We start from the raw sequence: 22,240 nt of genomic DNA on the forward strand, positions 1-22,240 counted from the left end.
TCTCGAAATCTAGATTTTCTTCTCTGTGAAAACCGGGACGAATTTTTGTTGCATAGCTAGTTACTGTTACATTATATTTGGGGATGGAGTATTTTTTCTTGAAGCTATCGACTCTTGTACAGTAAGAATCACACGGCGAAATAATCCAAAGCAATCTAATAAAATAACGCAAGCAGTTGTTTCAACTTCCTTCAACAAAAACACATGGAAACACAGGGTGCACAGGGGCTGGCCACTAAATATTGCATAATAAGTGACTTCGATCTTTTTAGTAACAGAACGGGAAAGCGCGATTTGTATGTACGGGTGACACACGAGCCAACAAGCGTGACATACATCTTGGAAAAAGCTTGGTAAAAACTTGAGCTGGTCTTAATTTCACGTTTATGACCGGCTCAAGCATTCCCTTAATGTAAAGTGTATTTGATTGTTTTGTTTCTGTTTCACAAAGTGGAAGGATTTTGTGTCCATGATCTTAATTAACACTGTAATCAAATGAGAACACTCTTGTGGCGAGGGGGGGTTATCTGAGTATTTTCTCTCTTTTTGAATAGTCCAGAATAATTTGTAATTGTTTGCTACCAGTGACATTGTCTCCACTACCCCCACACTGATAAAGTTTTGTTAGATATGCTTACAAAATTTTGCTGTCAACAACTCGCTATCTTTTTGGTTACAGTGTTGACTGTGTAAATAGAGAGAGCCCACAATGGGTTTAAAGTGTAACCTTTTCTTTCTGTAGTAGGCAGTGTGCACTGCGTACTCATTGGAATTATCTCCCAGCATAAAAAAATGTCTTTCATGCTCAGTACCTGAGGTTATTTTGGGGGACCCTTGGTTTCAGTGCCAGACATGCATGTGTAATTAATTAAAGCTAAAATACTGCACTGATACGCCCCTAGGAGGCTTGGTCCCATTGATCAAGTTCAGAGTGTGAAGCTACTGGGTGTTACATGGCAGCATGACCTAAAACGGGGGAGTCACCTAACCGACATTGCTAGCAAAGCCAATAGAAAGCTCTTCATGTTGAGAATTTTTTTAAAAAGTGCAGCCTAACCCGTACTTAACCTTTTTGGTATACAAAGGATACATCAGAGCTATTTTAGAATACTCAGCTCCCTGGAGGGGCTCTGGAATCACATGCTCTCAATCTGGAAAAATAGAATCAATCCAGAAAAGGGGTATGTTGCATCATACTTGACCGACTGTATACGTGTTATGACCAGGCCATGTCCTCGGACTTGAAACACTTGTTAACAGAAGAATTGATTTGTATACTTATTTTGCTCTACATATTTTTAATTCTGATAGATTTAATGCGTGGTTTAATAAATCCCACAGTAATCACAGGGTGCACCTCAGATCAGATAGGATTCTTCAAGAGTTCAGCAGCAAAACTAAACGTTTCAGCAACAGCCCGCTCCCTTATTTCACAGAACATATTAATTCATCCTTTTAACTCCCGTCATCTGTCTCCTGTGTATTGTCAAATAACCTATCATTTTAACGTTTTATTACGAAAATTGCACTATACAATCACCTTTGTAGTGTTTTATTTCTTTTTCGCTTCAAATATCTCTTATATCATCATGTAAATTGAATTTTAAGCTCATTGTATGTATTGTCTTTTTATCTATGTAGCTCTTTTCTAATGCGTTTGTGAAACTGCTTTTCAATTTAACCCTTGGGTTGCTATTGGCAGTTTGAATTAAATAAATCAGCAATACTAATTAAAACAATAATATTTTGAAACAGAACGAGCAACTGTCACGGGCATCCTTAGGAGCTTGAACCCAGAGGGACACAAACCCCCATTGCTCGAAATAACAATTAATGAGAGCTACCATTGAGCAAATACAAACATTGGCCCTGCTGTACATTCACAGACTTGTTTACATATACAGGTGTATCGTTTCATATATAGGATACCAAATAGAGAACGGCAATGTCCGCATACATCAATGTCACGAACAAAATCAAGAAGTACTCATTGGGGATTTCCTTGCAGGCTATACTACAAATTCACCATGGGACTATCACTACACAGAAGTAGATGTTTGCCACTGACATCAAAATATAACAATACATGCTCTCCGGTTCCCTGTAAAATTGGAACTCCACAGCAAGCCTAGCGACAAAATGGAATTGTCAAAAAATTGATATGGATTATGATTATTTCTTATCTTTCATTTAATGGCCGTGTTCCGAGAACACATAAAAAGCATATCAGGATTATAAATTACAAAGAAGCCAATCATATGATTCTTTTTCAGAACAAAATGTTTGATTGTTCCATTATTAGCCACGGCAAGGTACTATAGAACAAAAGTTATCCTGCAATAAAACATGACCGTGATAATTACCAGATATTCAAGACTTCAATGTCGATAAAGGGTTTCAGTATAGTATTCCTAAATGGTATATCTTGAGAATCTATCTTGTTGGGTGTTCTTGGATGCTACAAGTCCTAGAGCTAAAGGTTCTCTGTACAACTGAGCGTGGCATATAATACCAAAAACTGCAATGACGTGATGGATGCCCATGACCTCATTTATAATCAACACTTCAGATCTGTAAGTTCAGGATCATTCGTGCATTCACCATACATTATACATTTTATGTTTTTGATCAAACGTATCAGAAACCCAAACCACATTAGGTACTCAGAAGTGGCTTTCTGTACCTACGAGAGGAACAAAAAAAAATCTTGCCATTTTTGCTCCAGTATATGTAGATGATGATGGTGTGGACCACAATGCTGAGGTCAGTTTATCCTTTACCTTACTGTGGGTTCTGATGAAGGTGGGACATACAAAGACTAATTCCCCCCACCACCACCACAACCTATGAAAGCCTCCAAATTCAATGAACCCTTGCTTTTTTTTTTCAAAATACAACGGGCAAGACCTCGTCGACCTTCGTACCGAGCATGTTGCGTGCTGACGGGAATTCCCGAAATATTGCTCAATAATTCGCGTGTGAGCTGGCTGGAGGCAGTGTTTTTTTTTCTCTTCTGTACACGTCGTCAGTGGAACAAAAGCCGTCACATCAAATTAGGTTTTGCCATTCATGATTGTGCGTAAAATAGTTCAGGGCGGAACCTACCACCGTGACGCTGTCTGTGGCAATGCAACACTGTTTTGGCCCCCATACCGGTTTAGGAAATTTCGTCACCGTTGTCAAGAAGAAACATTTAAGCCTATAATCATGATTTTTTTTTTAGTTCTGTTTTGGGGCAAAATTAAATAGGCTATGTGATGCTTTTAACTTGGTCTGATTTTTTTTTTACTAAATGTACTGAAATTGGCCAAATCACGATGATCTACCTAAGGGAAATTTCAACTAAATCGCAGTTTTCCTTCCACAGATATAACGCTAGCAATAAAGGGCAAATCCATTGGAAAGCTTTTTCGTCGTTTTCACAAAGAGGCGAATTTGACACCGGGAACGTATACAAAGGTTACATTTTTTTCACCTGGCACGCGCTAGGGCAGAACAACGAATAGACAAAAGTTGCATTACATTAAGCGTTTTCACGAAGAGGCTAACTTTTTTTTTTTACGAAATAAATAAAACAAATTAGTTAAATTCTATAAATATTATTTGGCAGTTTTGTGTTTTTTAAGATCCCATCTTTCATGTATGTCAAAAGAGTGCTAAATACTGGGAAAATAAGCGTTTGAAAAGGAGACAAACTTCAAATGAGATTTTCTCGAAATCTAGATTTTCTTCTCTGTGAAAACCGGGACGAATTTTTGTTGCATAGCTAGTTACTGTTACATTATATTTGGGGATGGAGTATTTTTTTCTTGAAGCTATCGACTCTTGTACAGTAAGAAGCACACGGCGAAATAATCCAAAGCAATCTAATAAAATAACGAAAGCAGTTGTTTCAACTTCCTTCAACAAAAACACATGGAAACACAGGGTGCACAGGGGCTGGCCACTAAATATTGCATAATAAGTGACTTCGACCTTTTTAGTAACAGAACGGGAAAGCGCGATTTGTATGTACGGGTGACACACGAGCCAACAAGCTTGACATACATCTTGGAAAAAGCTTGGTAAAAACTTGAGCTGGTCTTAATTTCACGTTTACGACCGGCTCAAGCATTCCCTTAATGTAAAGTGTATTTGATTGTTTTGTTTCTGTTTCACAAAGTGAAAGGATTTTGTGTCCATGATCTTAATTAACACTGTAATCAAATGAGAACACTCTTGTGACGAGGGGGGGGTATCTCAGTTTTTTCTCTCTTTTTGAATAGTCCAGAATATTTTGTAATTGTTTGCTACCAATGACATTGTCTCCACTACCCCCCACTGATAAAGTATTGTTAGATATGCTTACAAAATTTTGCTGTCAACAACTCGCTATCTCCTTGGTTACAGTGTTGACTGTGTAAATAGAGAGAGCCCACAATAGGTTTAAAGTGTAACCTTTTCTTTCTGTAGTAGGCAGTGTGCACTGCGTACTCATTGGAATTATCTCCCAGCATGAAAAATGTTTTTCATGCTCAGTACCTAAGGTCATTTTAGGGGACCCTTGGTTTCAGTGCCAGACATGCATGTGTAATTAATTAAAGCTAAAATACTGCACTGATACGCCCCTAGGAGGCCTGGTCCCATTGATCAAGTTCAGAGTGTGAAGCTACTGGGTGTTACATGGCAGCATGACCTAAAACGGGGGAGTCACCTAACCGACATTGCTAGCAAAGCCAATAGAAAGCTCTTCATGTTGAGGAAATTTTTAAAAAGTGCAGCCTAACTCGTACTTAACCTTTTTGGTATACAAAGGATACATCAGAGCTATTTTAGAATACTCAGCTCCCTGGAGGGGCTCTGGAATCACATGCTCTCAATCTGGAAAAATAGAATCAATCCAGAAAAGGGGTATATTGCATCATACTTGACCGACTGTATACTTGATATGACCAGGCCATGTCCTCGGACTTGAAACACTTGTTAACAGAAGAATTGATTTGTATACTTATTTTGCTCTACATATTTTTAATTCTGATAGATTTAATGCGTGGTTTAATAAATCCCACAGTAATCACAGGGTGCACCTCAGATCAGATAGGATTCTCCAAGAGTTCAGCAGCTAAACAAAACTTTTCAGCAACAGCCCGCTCCCTTATTTCACAGAACATATTAATTCATCCTTTTAACTCCCGTCATCTGTCTCCTGTGTATTGTCAAATAACCTATCATTTTAACGTTTTATTATGAAAATTCCACTATACAATCACCTTTGTAGTGTTTTATTTCTTTTTCGCTTCAAATATCTCTTATATCATTATGTAAATTGAATTTTAAGCTCATTGTATGTATTGTCTTTTTTATCTATGTAGCTCTTTTCTAATGCTTTTGTGAAACTGCTTTTCAATTTAACCCTTGGGTTGCTATTGGCAGTTTGAATTAAATAAATCAGCAATAGTAATTAAAACAATAACATTTTGAAACAGAACGAGCAACTGTCACGGGCATCCTTAGGAGCTTGAACCCAGAGGGACACAAACCCCCATTGCTCAAAATAACAATTAATGAGAGCTACCAATGAGCAAATACATACATTGGCCCTACTGTACATTCAGAGACTTGTTTACATATACAGGTGTATCGTTTCATTTATAGGATAGCAAATCGTGAACGGCAATGTCCGCATACATCAATGTCACGAACAAAATCAAGAACTACTCATTGGGGATTTCCTTGTAGGCTGTACTACAAATTCACCATGGGACTATGACTACACAGACGTAGATGTTTGCCACTGACATCAAAATATAACAATGCATGCTCTCCGGTTCCCTGTAAAATTGGAACTCCACAGCAAGCCTATTGAAATTTTCAGACCGTTTCTTATGCTGTTATGCTTGTGTATTTGTGCAAAGAAAATTACATTAAATAAATTATAGTACAAGTAACGCAAGCTTCATTTAAGACTTCACCAAAATACTACATAATACAATGGGTTATAATCGTACATTTTAATAATTTTGATACACTCAGTCATTTGTCTAAAATAGTCATCGAACATATTTTCCTGGTGAATGTCTACCTACTACAACCAGTCCTTTCGCGCAGGAAGCACGAAAATCAGCAAGCAACAATAACTTAGCACAAAAACATGCAAACAGCCCAAATAGCTATTATCATATTCGTGAAGTTTGAATTAAAACAGTGAAGTCGCCCTTGCTAAGGCATGGTCCCCAACAATATCAAATGAAATGATTTTTGTATGGATTATTCATCATTAATGACAATTATCGGTTTCGGACGAACGGAAATTCTTTACACCAATTAATTACAACACCTAAGATACTGATGTGTTGGACCTCTCGGTATCCTTTCAAACAGTGTTGAATTCATTTATCCTGTGCTGTTGTAAATTGTAAACCTCAGGAAAAGTTTAAAAAGCCATAAAATGCACGATGTAAATGAAAAGGAGACAAATTGAAAATGAAAGCAAGTCTTGATTCACATGAAATTAATACATTTACATAACAATTGAAATATGGTCTTACAACCGCTTCAATATCAATTTGTTGACAGAGATTGATACATCTGTATGGGATTTTCGGGTGTATAAAATCAAAAGAAATCCCTGTACGTTTAGGAACAACTTACCAAACGTTAGTAGTGGTTAATTCTGTATTTGACTAAGGACCATGCTCTGATTAAACAACGTCGAACACACTCTGTCGTAAAATATGATAATGTTTCTAAGTTCAGAGAGCGAAGAGCAACTTCATCAAAGACACATACAACTGTTTCTTCACTAAATTTTGAAATACCGTTGATGAAAAAGTAAACTGATCCCTGGTTAGACCACCATGATAAAAACATGAAGCGTTAACCATACAAGTGGTACAGCGGCATGGCTACCTTAATTTCAATAAAAAGTATTCCCGAATAAACGGAAATGGAGCAGTTCTTATTTTTTGTAGCATGCATTGTAAATAGAAGTACCAGCTGCAAGCATGCTACCCAGCAAGTCTGTCACATCGGACACCGATATATCATCATCGGTTTGGCGACGTGGAGTCGCGCTCTTTGCTTGACAGTACTCCACAGCGGGTTTAACTACCGACAGCGCGCTTCTACCTAACCGCAGCGTCTCATGGCATGGCAAAGTGTCATCAGGACTGTGCTTACAAGCTTCAAACCAGTCTACAGCAGCCGGCACGACATTCAACAAGCTGGTAGCCAGGCGCATCGCTTCAGGGGTGGCTGCGTTCTCAGATTTATCTGGTTTACGGTACGGAGTTGGGACAAACGTTTCCGACTGATCCTGTACCTGCTCCAGCTCCCCATCTGCAACCTTTACCACAACATTCACACCCCCTTCATATAAAGCCTGTATCTCTACTTGCGTTTTGTACCCCTGTAAGGGCTCGAAAATTTCACGGTGACCCTCTTTAACTACTGTTCCTAATGTTAGGCCACCTGCAGTACTAAAATTCCGCCTTTGAGTAATTATAACCTCTGCACCGCCCCCTCTTAGTGCTTCTATCCTAACACATCTTGCTTGTCCCCCTTGAAATTCCAAGTGGACATTCCATTTGTCTCCCTCCTCCACTCTGTGTTTAGAATTCATATTTGATCTGATATTTTCCACGAGACAAATACTTTAGCTCACTACTCGTCCGGTGTATCACACCATCGGTTTGTTTTTTAGCTCCAGCCTGATCTCTCAACTCTGGGACTCTCACTGGACAGTTTCCTGAAAAGAGAAGTGAAATGAAGAAAATAAAACACATGCACTTCTATGCACTTTTGTATACATACAAAAATATAACAAAAAAGCAGACAACCGACCTTAAGTTAAAAATGGATCTTCCAAATCTATGGATAAATGCAGTTATCACCTTTCTGGTCATCAGCCCAAACGTCTCAGTTCAACTGAATTCACCTGAATGTTCTTGATTATCTGTGTAAAAAATAAATAAACCAAAGTTTGAACTGGCACTCGATCTTTGAGTTCCTTCACCAAACGATATTTACTTTTAACTCTCCAAACCCCCAAACAGGCAAGTTAAACCAGGCGTTATCAATTCCGAGGCCAAAAGACAAAAATAATATTACTGGAAATAACACCCTTTTATATTCGGTACGGAAGAGCCCCAAAATACACAGGGATCAATAATGAGAAAATCTGTTTTGCAATGTATAGCGTCCAGGAGGAATCAAAGCATTTTAATGTAACATCTAAAGAAGATATGTGTTAAACAAAAACAGTCTCATTCTTGTCATATTCCGTTGGTATCTTTCGTTTTATTCACCAAGCGTGAATAAGCGACTTCAGATTGATTGGAATTGCACGGAACAACCTTTTTTATCCTTATATAAAACCCCACCAATGAAAGTGTGAACATGGTGATATTTAAGTTAGTGGACTCGCTTACAATGTACCAAGTGTATACCCATTACATGCTAAACATTATAATGAATTATGCAGGGCTGCAAGGGTTTGTAACTCAGGAGCAGGGGGTCAGGGGTTTCACTTCACGGGCTAGTTACTTGTGATCTTTGGCAAGTCACCTACTTCAATATGCCTTCTTCCACCGACGTTTTTGGTATGAATTGGTACCCGAGAGGACTGAGATGATTATTGTAGTTGATTTAGATTGGATGTGGCGGTTGATCTGGTGGACAGGTTGTGTAGTTGATTTGAATTGGATATGGTGGTTGATCAGGTGGACGGGTTGTGGTTGATTTGGATTGAATTGCACTTGGATTGCTTCACAGGCCAAAACTGATCTGGGGTAATAATCTGGGTAATAAAGCTCCTTGGTAAGATTATTTTTGTTCAAAAGCGTTATGAAAAACCAATTACTATTGCATTTACTTCTATGAATTCAGTGAGGGCTGTCTGCATTTAATCTGAATGGTTGACTCCGTTCTCAGACATTGAGAGGACCGCCTATTTCTTCTGCTAGTCCTTCATAAAGAAAATAAATACTTGTAGCAATCCTTCCTGGTGATATGAATGCACATACATAGGGTGCAGAAAATTAAGCAATATGAAAAAAGGAGAGGATAATTAAAAAAAAAGCATTTTCTTGGATTGATTCCAGATACCGTTTTGCAATTGAAGGAAAATCATCATGAAGGAAAGTCCGCGATAAAGTCTTTTTTACTTGTTTGTTATACTCAAACGAAATTTGCCAATGTGCTGCACTGCATCAATTTGGGCCATATCATAGTGCTTAGGTTGCATTGCATATGAACGTCTGCACTCACGTACTAAATATGTGCAAATGTTCGAGCCATTACAGGTCTACTCGAAGATCGATTTTAGTACACTCTGTCACAACCAGCCATGGGGATCACTCTACCTGAAACCTTAAGAGAGATCCAGGAGCACGGACTCCACTCCTAATCAACATTTTCTCTAATTTAGTCACAGTGCGTTTTTTCCCGTTCCTCGTTAAAGCGTTTTACGAGTTTTCAAGTAGTGCCCGAAATGTCATTCAAAAATGTCAAGTAAGTGCACTATGAGGGTACACAGCATCATGGGTTACACTATAAAACTCAAAACCTACCAAGTGTTAAAAATGTTTTCAACAAGGAATTGGTGTTGTTCATTTTACACCATACTTCCAAATTAAGCCGTTTTAGTAAGGCCTTAATCGTCACTAGGGTCAAACATTGGTTTCTAAAATTAAGAGTTGGGCAGCAATTGCAAAATGCATTTAAACTTATGTTTCCTTTTTATTCATACAAACATTTCTGTGTGCTCGTCACCTTTAGGTCTCTGCTTAACGAATACGCTGAAAATTGACCTGAATACCCATATACATGTAAATGACCGCAGTGTCTGACTGCGTTCCATTAAACTTCTAGCAAAGAAATGGGTGCATGCTTTTTGTGTGGTGAGGCTTTCGAAGCCACTTTCAATGCATCGCACCAGCACCAACTGCCGGTACATGCATTTTTTCCCGTAGCTTGGTGAGCCAAAATACATGAATTGTTCGTAAGCCTACTGCAGAACCGAACTAAAAATCACCAAGAATACTGCCCGTGCGCAGTGTACGCGTGTGCACCGTGACTGAGATCTGATCCCGCCATGCCAATCATCATTTCTGCTGGCGCAATTTTGATGAACACAAACAGCCAGCAGTCAGTATTATTCATGTCAGAAAATGTCAACTATCATGAAATACTGACTATTCGGTTCTGCATTTCTTTGTTAGTATTATTAAACTTATTAAAATAGGATATCATTTTCTACAGGGGAATTGAACTTGATCAAGCCATAAAACAAACCAAAGCACAGTGCATATAAACGATTCAGAAACTGGTGAGGACACTTAGTTTGAAGGATAATTGAATTGAATTAAACAGATTGAAATAGACCTTGTGCTTATGTTTACCAAGGTATAAAGGCTAGTCGACTAGAAGGGAAAGGACACATTTTGCAACTATCCAAAACGTAACCATCAAATTGGATTTAAGTTTCTACACAGGAATTGAACTTGATGAAACCATGAATCAAATCAATTAAACTACTGAATCAAACATAAACTATTCATAAACTGGTGAGGACACTAGGTATTTAGAACAATTGAGTTAAAGTGAACAGAGATGCACTGCAAAAATAGTCAAAACAGTGTTGAGCATTTGTTAGTTTGCCAACCTTAAAGCTACTATATTGTTGGTCAATTTTCCGTCACTTGGGAATTGGGAAGACTTTGCCCTAAGGTAGCTAAGTTGATATTTTTACCATCCTTGAGCGATCTATCAACCCAAAATTGACCAACCTTTTTACAGTGTAGAATAAGACCTTCGACTTGTTTTTAGATTTAAAAGGCACCTTTATGTTTATCAGGATGAATGAAGGCTTGTCGACTTCAAGGGACAGTACCTTTTTGCAACTATCCAAAATGTAACCAACATTTGCCAAGTTTTTACTGCTACAAACAGCTCTGGCGCCCTCAATGCTGGCAGAGGCTGATCAGCTGATTTTAAACCTGTAAAGTGGTTGGAAGTCTTTGCTCGAAGGATGGCATCCAAGCATCAGCAAACATCTGTCGACGCAAGAATATCACCAGTGTACCCATGGTGATATCCTTGTGTCGACAAGGGGTGACTGAGGGAACATTCTGCGAATACTGCAGTCCTATCTGTTCCAGCATGTACCCACAATAGTAACCCAGTGTACCCATAGTGATTTGCTCATGCCGACAAGGGGTGACTGAGGGAACATTCTGCGAATACTGTAATCTTATCTGTTCCAGCATGAAGCCACACTAGCCCAACATACCCGGTGTAGCAACTGTAATAGTGCTGATTCTGATGATGCCAGTCCCGTAAGAAATGTGTATCGCAACCAGGTATGTGGGTGGGAGTTGACAGTTTGAAGCATTTGTGGTATCTTCAGTGTGATGTGAACTTCAATAGCGTGGACTGTATATGACTGAGAAGATAATAGCGCTCTAATTACGTGTTGACTACGGAAGCGTATAAGGGCCACTTGCAAGAAAAAAGATTTTTCGAGTTGCTTTCTCGCTGCAACGAGTTATACGATCTTGCCGTAGCGTCAAATTGATATCCCAATGCAGCAAATATTTCAATATTTTCATAAGTCGTAGTTACCGCGCCGTTTTCTAGGGTGAATGTAGTAAGATTTGGTTTTAGATTGATAATTGGAACAAACGGGTATGTTACATGTCTACAAACTTTGTATTCCGACACAACATAAGAAAAAAGAAATCTTGTTCCAGTGATGAAGCAGCTTACATGGTGTGTAGAGGGCAGCAAGGTGTGGAGAGGATGGTAACCCTGGATCCAGAGGTCCATGGGTGCTGGAAAACCAGTGAGGCGTGTCAGTCTGATAGAGGGGAGTGTGGAGGAAGGAAGCTAAGGTATAGGGGACCCATTGAACTGGGATGTGCAGGTGGCCCGTCAGATGTCGCTCATGTGGGAACTGATGTCTTGTGGTACTGTGTTCTTGATGATCTCAATCACTTCTCTGATGCGGCGCAGGTGCAAGTGCATATATATCTGGGTGGCCCATTGGGGTTCCGTAATGGGATCGCAGTTCCAACTGATGTTTAACAGGTGCTCTGGAGGTCCATGGGTCACCCAAATTGCGACCCACACCTTGGCCCAAGTTGAACAGAGAAATCATATTATGATTTTTAAATTGGTATACTACCTGGGAGCTGTTTGACATTAAATGTAGGAGTGTTCCATGATTCTTAGGTCCTTATTATACCAAGCATGACAAGGGGCACAAGCCTGGATAATACTCACATTCGTCTCTGTGATTCTTGCTTTACTTTTATCATTGCTTCTCTAGTAGTAGGAGTGAGCCGATTTCAAATCAGTGACCCCAGTTCAGTGTCTTCACAAATCAGACCTCATAACTCCATCCAGATCACGGTAATTCCCAAGAGTTCTTAAATTTGAAGACCACAGATAAAACAGAGAAACGAACACTTCACTAAAATCACAATCTTTTATTCCACTACCGAGATACTTGGAGGCCAAGAAAGCAACTGTTAACGTTAAAATTAAAGATGACTTTGAGTGCATTCGTTTGGCGTTGCGAGTGGCTTTAAAGTTATATTCAGACTACGTAAACCACCAGTTGGAAATCAATCCAAAATATTGGATACGTGAAAATAGAACTTCTATTTATATTAAGGAAGACGGCTTAAATTTCACAAATTTTCCAACACCAATTTCCAAAATTCCACGAATCGAATCACAAACCAACTTGACAAATAACGTATTTGGTTATATTGAGAAAGAAGGTGTTCATCTCCTTTATAAAAACTAAGTGTGCAGAAGAGCCCATCAATTTACTCTACTTTACCCAAGGTGAAACAAACCATTATTGTTGGATTAAGCACTTTCCGGTTAATGGAACAACCACCAAGGTAAAAACATTAGTGTTTTAAATGTTTAAATCACTTTCAAACGACAGAAAGACTCGGCAGACATCAAGCAAAATGTTAAAGAATGGAAATGGCACCTGGTAGAATAGTGTTTCCCGTAATGGGACATTTCAACCCCAAACTATGAGGTAAAAGACAAGCAAGCTGAAAATAATTTAGATAAATTTTTGAACATTTTTCTAACATCAAATGACTCAAACTTTAGTCACTAAATTTGAATACCCTAAATTAGTCGCCTTTCACGCGGCGTGGTTAATCGTCAACGGCTACGAATCACAACGTGATTTAATCAAGCAGGCAAAACTAGACGTGCAAAATCAAAGACACTGCCTTTGTTTAGTGAGAAAGACTAAGACCGGTAAACAAGTTTACAAGCCGAATGAAACATTTATTTCTGATGATTAATGCCCCGTTTTAAAAAATTGAAATAAAATAGAAATAAACATTATAAAAAACATGATAAACTATAGAACAAGCGTGAATTATTTTTACAAAGACACTAGAAATTCAATTGATTTGATAGCTTCGTACGATTGTCTACGCTGTTTAAATTCCAACCATTTATGCAAATGCACCGACTGCAAGGAGTGCCACGATTGTCACAAATGCAACGAATGCACCAGATGTAATAACTGCTCCACTTGCGACGACTGTGGCAGGTGTATAAATTGCGCATATTGTTTAAATTCATATGTATGTCAAAATTCAAGTGCCTTGGACAGTTGTAAAGACTGTTACGAGTGCAGTAATTGTATAGAGTGTTTTGGTTGCACCTCGTGCACCTGCTGCGTAAATTGTAGCGAGTAGGAAGGAATGGATCACGTGGTGCTCGTAAACGGCAAGAATAAAAAGCTGCGACACGCGCAAGAAAATGAACTAATGCCCGATTCAGCGACAAAACTCGACTCTGATTTATACGAAATTGGGCTAATTATAGAATACGACGTTGACGTTGAAAATTTAATTAAAGTAGAAATCCCACCCGAGTTAGGACTAATAGACGCAGCCGATTAAAAATGAGAAACATTTATGACAAAGCCGGGAAAATCATAACCATTTTAACCCAAGTATATATCGTTTCAGATGACCACAAACGTCTCAATGAAGCCAACTGTGATACCAACGTCACTTATGGGACCTTTGATCTGCGTAATTTAATCAATTTAAAACCCGTGATTAAAGAAGGCACTCTTGTGAGTCAATGCAGCTCGCCTATTTTTTATCACAACGGTCAAAATAATCTATTTGAGGCAAATTAAATTGCAGCTTCAAATAATTTATCACCGCAGGACATTGGAGGCTCTTGTCACGAAGTGGGTCAGTAGTGTTCAATTGCAGTTGCTGACACGGTAATTTAATGCCTCGAATTAGTTACTGGCGTGACCTTAAAATGGTAGTAGCACTGGAGAAAGTTACTTCCGGTCACTTTTGCTTGAGCAACCGTGGCGTTTGGTTGGAAAAAGAAAATCTGTCTGTGTTGCAAACCCGGGAACAATCTCTGTAATTTTTGCTGAATAGCTATACTTTGCTTGAAATGCAATGTAAGATATACTTGCAGTTCTGCGTCACCAGCTTCGGGCGGGAACTATTTCCATATATTGCTGAGTAGCTATACTTTGATTGTGCGCAATGTAATTTTTGCAGTTCCACGTCACCAGCTTCGGGCGGGAACAACCTGAACTGTGTCAAGTTCAATAAACGGCTGCTCAAGCCAATCGACACAAAAGTTAGAATGCGAGTGTCCGCCTGTCCCTGAGTTAAGTTCTCTGGTCCTGTGCATGCGGGGATAAACGCCTGTTGATTATGACGATTGAGCCCTGTTACGGCATAAACCCGCTTTAAAAATACTGCACTCGAGATGAAACGCCGGAAAAGTTAGTAGGGTGTCAAATCTGTTATCAAATACAACCAATTACCGCGGGCATACTCGATAACATAAATTTAGCCGTTTACCTGTCTATCGAATCGCGAGCTGACACCGGGTCTAATGTACCGTCTAATACCATAAACGCTTATAAAGCTAGTCGCGAAATTGATTACCTTAATGAAATAGATCCCTATGCTTCCGAAGGTGGCGTATTGACTCGTGAAATATCGAGAAATTTATTAATGAGAGATGTAACGCTCAATCATTTGCCGAAAAGATGTCTATTACGGAACTCATGGTGCCAGTGTTCGGTATAAAGTATCAGCGGCAATGTTGAAAATTAGGAATGACGGACTAATTTCAAATAGGTTGGCATTGCAAGCGTTTAGCGGATTTGAACAATCTGAATCTGAATCTCCCGTGAAATTAAGTCAATTGAATTTGAAAAATTAACTTATGAATTAATTAATGAGAGATCAAGAGATTTACGAAGTAACTGTTATAAAAGTTACTAGGTCAAGGTCATCAGAAAACACATGCCAACACGACAACAAAATAATAAAAGAATATAGATTTGCATGCTGCGATTGCTGATGAATAATAGCTTAGATTTATTCAGATGAAGTGGAAAACGTGGGCGGTAAATACAATCAGCGTTTTGTTTATAAAAAAACAAACTCAAAGTCAGATAAAACTTTACAAGAATTAAACATTCAATTGACGCATGATCAAGCGGGCACGAGAGAATACAAATTAAACCGAATTTTAGCGGGTAAGATTTCTTGAGGCAAACCGCTGAAGGCCTTCATCGCCGTGTGTTATCAAGACATGAAGAAAGAACCTACAGAAGCCGTCAAAGACCTTTTTCAAGTATCGGAGAAGCACTGGGGAAACGCCGTTGAAAGGTTTCTAAAAATCGATTAATATAAAAATTGAGATTCACACTTTTTATTTGTCATCGATGTCAAATGTCATCGATAATTCCAAGGGCAATAAGGAAATCTTAGTTAAAAACGTGTTGTTTGAAAAAGGATTTACATTGGAATTGGGTAAACTCGCGTTCATCTATTGTCGTCAATTAGACATCAATTACAACGGGCAGTCACTCGATTTATTGCAAGTGACTTCAATATATTTCCGAAGCGAATTGAACAGCCCCGCAAAGAAGTATCGACAAGCTAACTTTTACGTGAGATCGGAAACTGGTGGACTCTTACAAAATGAAAACGACGGATTAATTATTGAGCTGAATATGTTGACCACAGAAATATAAAATTTATATTTTAAAAAGATGACGGCAAACGACGATTCAAATATTTCCCCAGATTTAACTGGGTATCAAACGGGATCAAAGATCGAACAAATTAAATCGCAGATTCGAAGAGAACGCGGCGCGCGCGAGGCCATTTACAAAAAGATTAAACGGATACTTGCCGTACGGCGGGGAAACGATAGGCGCAACTTCGGCAACCATAGGAATTCCCGCCATTTTGGGAGTAATTACCGGTCCCTTAGGATTACTGATGGAAGGCTGTTAAAACTGTTAAAATACGCCGGTCGCCGATGGTCCATAAAACCAAAAAACACGACGACATCTGCGTGCTTGCCGATGCCAAATTAAGCACGATCGAGAAATACGTCTCGCACACGATCGAGGACGGCGACATATCCCAAGGAGAAGTCGTATTGATTTTATCCGAGCTGAAAAGTTTAACGAGATGAAAGAAAAGATTAGGTCAAATACGACTACAGAATTGAAAGAAAGTATATCGAACGGCAAGTCAAACGGCAAGTCAATGAAAGAGCAGAAGAATAATTTAATATATACCGCGTTTCAAATTTATTCCATGTCTAAAGTTTCTGGCGCGTGTGTGGTGCTTTGGACTTTTGGTTATGGTTGAACTTTCTCAGGCGCTTTCGACTTATTTTTCAAAATTTAAAAGACGGCGAGCGCGCCAATTGCCAAGTTGCCTAAAATTAAATTTTTGTTTTCTGAAACCGTTTTATAAATTTTATTTTCCGAGCTCGTTTCACTCGCTTTGCCTAATTTCATCTTTGCGAGTTGCTGCTTCATTTTCTTGTTGTGCTCGGCTAATTTTTTATCCTGCTCCACACGTTTAGGATTTTTAATTTAGTCACTGTTTGAACCGGGGTCTTGGTTGGTCTCGGTGCTGGTGCTGACGTTTGTTCTTCGGTTGACATCTTCTTTTATAATAGACTTATTTTCGTTTATGGATAAATGTTTAGTCGTAATTAACGTTGCTACTAGCGGCAATAAATAGACCCCGTATTTATAGTAACGTTCGCTTAAGAGATGGCTCATTGTTTGATTTATAATCGGATCGTTATTGAGATTTTCGTCAAATCTTCTTTGGAATTTAAATCGATGTTGAAACCGAGGAAATCGTCAGGCGTGGCAATTCCTAATAAACTCAGGACCGCGCTGCCCAGTGTGTTTACGATTTCTTTTTCAAAACGTGCTTCGTATATTTCGAATAATTTCTCCTTTTCTTGTGGAGTCAGGGTTTCAATTTCTTTTATTGTAAATTCTTTGCCGAGGTATTTTTGTATGTTCCCCCCGATGCTACGATTGAGCATAAGTGATCGTTTACGTTAGGATTCCGTTCGGGTGATTTTGCATCGACTGTTGAATCGGCGAGTAGCAGCAAAGAACGCAATTTGATTTAATGTGACCTATTGAATTATTTAATCGATTATCCCCGCATGCATAGGACCAGAAAACTGAACTCAGGGACAGGCGGACACTCGCATTCTAACTTTTGTGTCGATTGGCTTGAGCAGCCGTTTATTGAACTTGACACAGTTCAGGTTGTTCCCGCCCGAAGCTGGTGACGTGGAACTGCAAAAATTACATTGCGCACCATCAAAGTATAGCTACACAGCCATATATGGAAATAGTTCCCGCCCGAAGCTGGTGACGCAGAACTGCAAGTATATCTTACATTGCGTTTCAAGCAAAGTGTAGCTAATCAGCAAAAATTACAGAGATTGTTCCCGCCCGAGCTTGGTGACGCAGAACAGCAGAACATATCAGCAAAAGTACCGGTACTATGGCAATCAGCAAATGTCAGCAATTGTTCCCGCCCGAGCCTGGTGACGCGGAACAGCAACTCATATCAGCAAATACATAGAGCTATCAGCAAAATTGTATGAAAAGCAATTATCATATCAGTATTTGTTTCCGCCCAAAGCACATGGAGCGGTAAATTAATTTTGGAATGTACCTGCTCGGTAAAAAGCCTTCGATATGCAAATTCAAACTGCAATTACAACTGGCAGAATGCAAAAATACCTAACTTTCATGAACAATTTAGCAAGGATTTACTCCAGCATGCTTTGGGCCAGCCATCAAACGCTGGGATCGGACAGCAATTTCCACAAGGTGCGGCCCGACTTGGGCTTACACTGGGTTTCTGGAATAATGGGCAACTAATGAGCATTTTCAACAACCATTTACAGCTATTTATGTCAAACGGCAGAAATTAGTGAGTACGAAATGGCTTCTCTTAAGTTGGCCCTAAATAATCTGGTGACTCCCCCCGACAAAGGAAGGGGATCAGGCCTTTCCTTTCGGCACATTCCCATAAGTGTCGTAAATAAGAATACAGTGTCAAATCGGTTATGTCTCTTGTCTGCATGCCGGCAATCGCGAATCCATCCATTTATTGTAACTTTAATTGGGTCATTGCACAATTTACAGTCTTTGCTTCGTTTTCTATGCTTGCAAATAGATGATCCTCCTCATTTGACGCATCTGTTTCGCCGTTTGCCATGTTTACAAATAGAAGATCTACCACATTTGACGCATAGATTTTTTTCTTTGCCATGTTCACAAATAGAAGATCCACCGTATTCGACGCATTTGTTTCTCCGTTTTCCATGTTCACAAATTGAATATCCACCGCATTTGAAGCATTGGGATTTTTGTTTATCATGAATGTATTTGTACCGGTCATTAGAAATTTTTGCCGTCGCGTTACAGGCAATAAATATTTTGCCACTGTCTTTAGCTTTAAACGAATCCAGGTCTTTTAATTTATGACATCGGTTACACAATTTATTCTTCATTTTAAAATGTAATATTACAGTAATACATTTTATCATTTTTATTGAATAAAATAATTTACAGGCGGTTCAGTGTTTAAAATTATTTTACTGAACTTCACATCACGTAAATGTTTTTTAATCGTTCCCATTCAAAATCGGCACGACGTCATTCTAGTCTAAACACTGATCAAAGCTATTTCGATCTTTGCAATGAATTAAAGCTGTCCACGCCGTGTTTTCTCTGTTGTCTTTTAATATCAAGTTGTATTTCTGAGTTAAAAGCCAGCATGAATGGTTAAAGTATCTACCGCTGAAGGCCATTTTATTCAGGGCACACGTACTGCTTCCTTTAGATTTCTTGCAATACTTAATAAACTGATCTGAGGCGCAGTCGTCTATGATTAACAACGTATTTACCCCGTCAAATACTTTTGGTAAAGTTCAATTACCTCGTTTAATTCTAAATTTTCACGGTCCAAGTCGCATAAATAAACGTTATCATCGGCATAGATCCACAAACGCTCCAAATTAGTTTTATTTTTAGACAGCATGGGACAAAGAATTTTTAACGCCTAACGTCTCCCGTGCCTAAAGCGGGAAATTTTACGTTCAACAGGTGACTTGCAGCTGTTGTGCTCTGGTTATGCGTAATGGTTATTTCCCTTCTTTCACCTTTGATCGGGCGAGGTACTTTGAGTCTGCGACTTGGGCTTAGCTTTTTAGTGTATTGTTCTGACATTTTCTTAATATGTACGATTTTGAATTTACGTAAAAATGTTTAAACAGGAAGGATAGCGCGATAAACGATACACCGGATGCAAAAAAAATAGATTAAGTTATTTCGCTTTCTAAGCGTTTCATTTTGAATTTATAAAACCATGTCACCAATATGATCGATATCCGCGCGTATGTCGCCTAGCATGCCTTGGATATCCGTTTGGTCGGCCTGAATTTCTACTAGTTGATTTTTAATTTTGCTATTCATATTTTTAAATTATATATTTTAAAAAATGGTGAGTGCTTTAATGATGATGGGAGGAACGAGAGTAAATGCGTTAGCGTTCACATGTTCAAAATTTTTGTTTAGCAGTCTATCAAAAAATAAAGTTGACGTACGGGGGCATCACGATTTAGCCCTAAGCTACTGGAGCAAGCGAAAGAATCTTGGGAGCCAAATCGCGTACATATGTTAGACTTTTTAAACGAACGAATGCGACAAGAACGCGCTAGCCAGCAAACATTTGTAAACGTGGACGAAGCGTTAGGGGCCTACGCCGAATTAACAGGTAAGCAAGTTACGCCTTCACCATCAGAACCTAAATTATCAGATTTTTACGTACCGTCCCAGGATCAACAAATTCGCAAATTTATATGGATTATATCCGGGACTGCTGTAGTCGGTTTTTAGCGTATCGATTTGATTAACTTAAACAACTAATATTTTAAAATTGACCAAGAATTTTCAAAGTTGTTTTACACGATCATTTACACGAAAAGACGGGTGCAGACAAGTTAACTGTGCGAAACTAGCTAAAAAAGCAAGCCGTTTAGCAAATTTATTTACCTGCACCTACATACGTACCGAGACCAATGACTTTACAGTCAAAATCAGTCGAACCCAATTACGCGCACAAAATGGATATATTATATTTACCCTGGGATCGAGTTAAAAGAAAAACGTTTAAATACGCTTTGACCGTAGTAGACGTCGGTTTGCGGTATAAAGAGGCAAAACCTTTGACAGGTAAAACTGCCGAGCAAAATTTACAAGAGATCGCCTTTTACTTGACCAAAATTTATAATGGTAGACTTGGGATCGGAATTTAAAGGCGTTTTTTATACGAATCATGGCTTAGCCATTTTTGGGTGACTACTTTCGTCACGCCTTTCGCCTTTTTTCAAATTTTGCCGATCCGTTAAAATCGAGTACATTTTTGGACGTATGCAAATGACTTCTGAAATTGTTTAGCCCCCAAATTTGTCCTTCATTTTACCGATGACTGTTTTGTTTTTGAGGTCGTAATTTGATCAGGAGGGTAATTACTAAAGTCAAATAATTTACACTTTTTGCGTAAGTACTTGTTTTCACATCTCAGCCAATTACAGTGTTTAAAAGGACAACTTTTGTTTTTCTTTCATGTAGAGTTTTATTGAGTTTCCCAATTTTGGCTGCAACAAGAGAAGTTGCTTGATTTAAATATTCATTTCAGTGTGTGATGTCATTGATTTGCATTTAACAAAAGGTGCTTGGGGCTCAAGATTGTGGACTTTGCATTTAAATGGTAAGTACAAGCAGTTGGGATGTTTCAGTTGGGTGTGGTCTTTTCGTTGGGTGCACTGGAGTGTGGGGGAGTGCAGTGTATATAGAGTGAAGATGTGCTACCCATGGTCAGTCACTTGTCTTGCTGTAAAGCATATTAACACCAGTGGTCAGGCTCTCCAATCCAACAAGAGTAATTTAAGCTAAGGGCCTTGTGCTCTTTTGGGGTTGCCATACTTTGTCAGCTTATACATCTTTTCCCCATTCTGAGCGGACCGTCAAATGACCCTGGAACTGGTGACTGACTGCACGCAACCGTGAAGCCACAAACTAGAGCCCTACCTTATGGCAGTTTTACTACCTTGGATCCGGCCAAGATGCTCTCCACTGTTCTGTACTGTGTCTAGTGAGGGCGTCGCTAGCTGTTTGGCGGAGCGCTACGACTGCCGTAGACGTCCGAGGCCCATGCAGACCAAAATAAACTGTTATGTCTCATTGTATTAAAGGCTTGGTTTTATAGTTTAGCCTGTGCGGCACTATTTGTAGCGGCGTAAAACTGTTATAGCGCCCTCTTTCGGGTGATAAGTGAAATGCACCGTTCGCTTCTTCCACTCGATGATCCGCTACGTACATGAGCGACCTTTCCTTTCGATTAAGTAAACCCCCGGGAATGCAACAGTTGGTAAGACAAAGGAATTCTCCCATATTGTGTGTCATCAAGGGATATTAGAATAAGCTGAAGGGTCATCTGGAGAAATAAGGGTTAATTTGGGAGAAATAATGGGACGTTGTAACGCTAGTAAATTATGAAGGGTCGTTATTACTGGGTTCATGTATTACACTACTGCTCGGATTTACATGTACATGTACTTATATCATAAGTCACGTGGTCATTTGGCATTTACACAGTAAGACAGTTTATGGGGGCACATAGTAAGGGTAAATTTATTCATAGGGATGTGTTGTCAACCGTTTCTTTATTTCATCATAATGGATTTTGACTAAGGTTTATGTACATGTATTCTTATATAAGGTGTACTTCTATTTTCTCTATCCATTGTAGCGAACCGCTGACTTGGGACTTGGAATGGGCTGCCATCATTAAGGGTATAGCGATTAAACAGTTCAAGTTTAAGT

The 22,240-nt window shown here is 39.0% G+C and overlaps 1 long non-coding RNA gene across 2 annotated transcripts; it reads right to left on the minus strand.

The window, feature by feature from the left end:
- Window positions 1-5,176: 5,176 nt before the first annotated feature.
- LOC147797561 (uncharacterized) lies at window positions 5,177-21,585 on the minus strand. 2 transcript variants are annotated; one of them, XR_015426930.1, is made up of 3 exons: window positions 21,446-21,585; window positions 7,822-7,933; window positions 5,177-7,726 (listed from the first exon to the last, which is right to left on the minus strand). It is a non-coding gene; the product is annotated as an uncharacterized LOC147797561 (long non-coding RNA). The 2 variants fall into 2 exon arrangements; XR_015426929.1 differs by having other exon boundaries at window positions 7,872-7,933; window positions 21,446-21,582.
- Window positions 21,586-22,240: the final 655 nt, after the last annotated feature.

Source organism: Acanthaster planci, linkage group LG10 (genome assembly GCF_054643075.1).
Source record: "Acanthaster planci isolate LZ-2023a linkage group LG10, COTS_SCS, whole genome shotgun sequence".
NCBI lineage: Eukaryota > Metazoa > Echinodermata > Asteroidea > Valvatida > Acanthasteridae > Acanthaster > Acanthaster planci.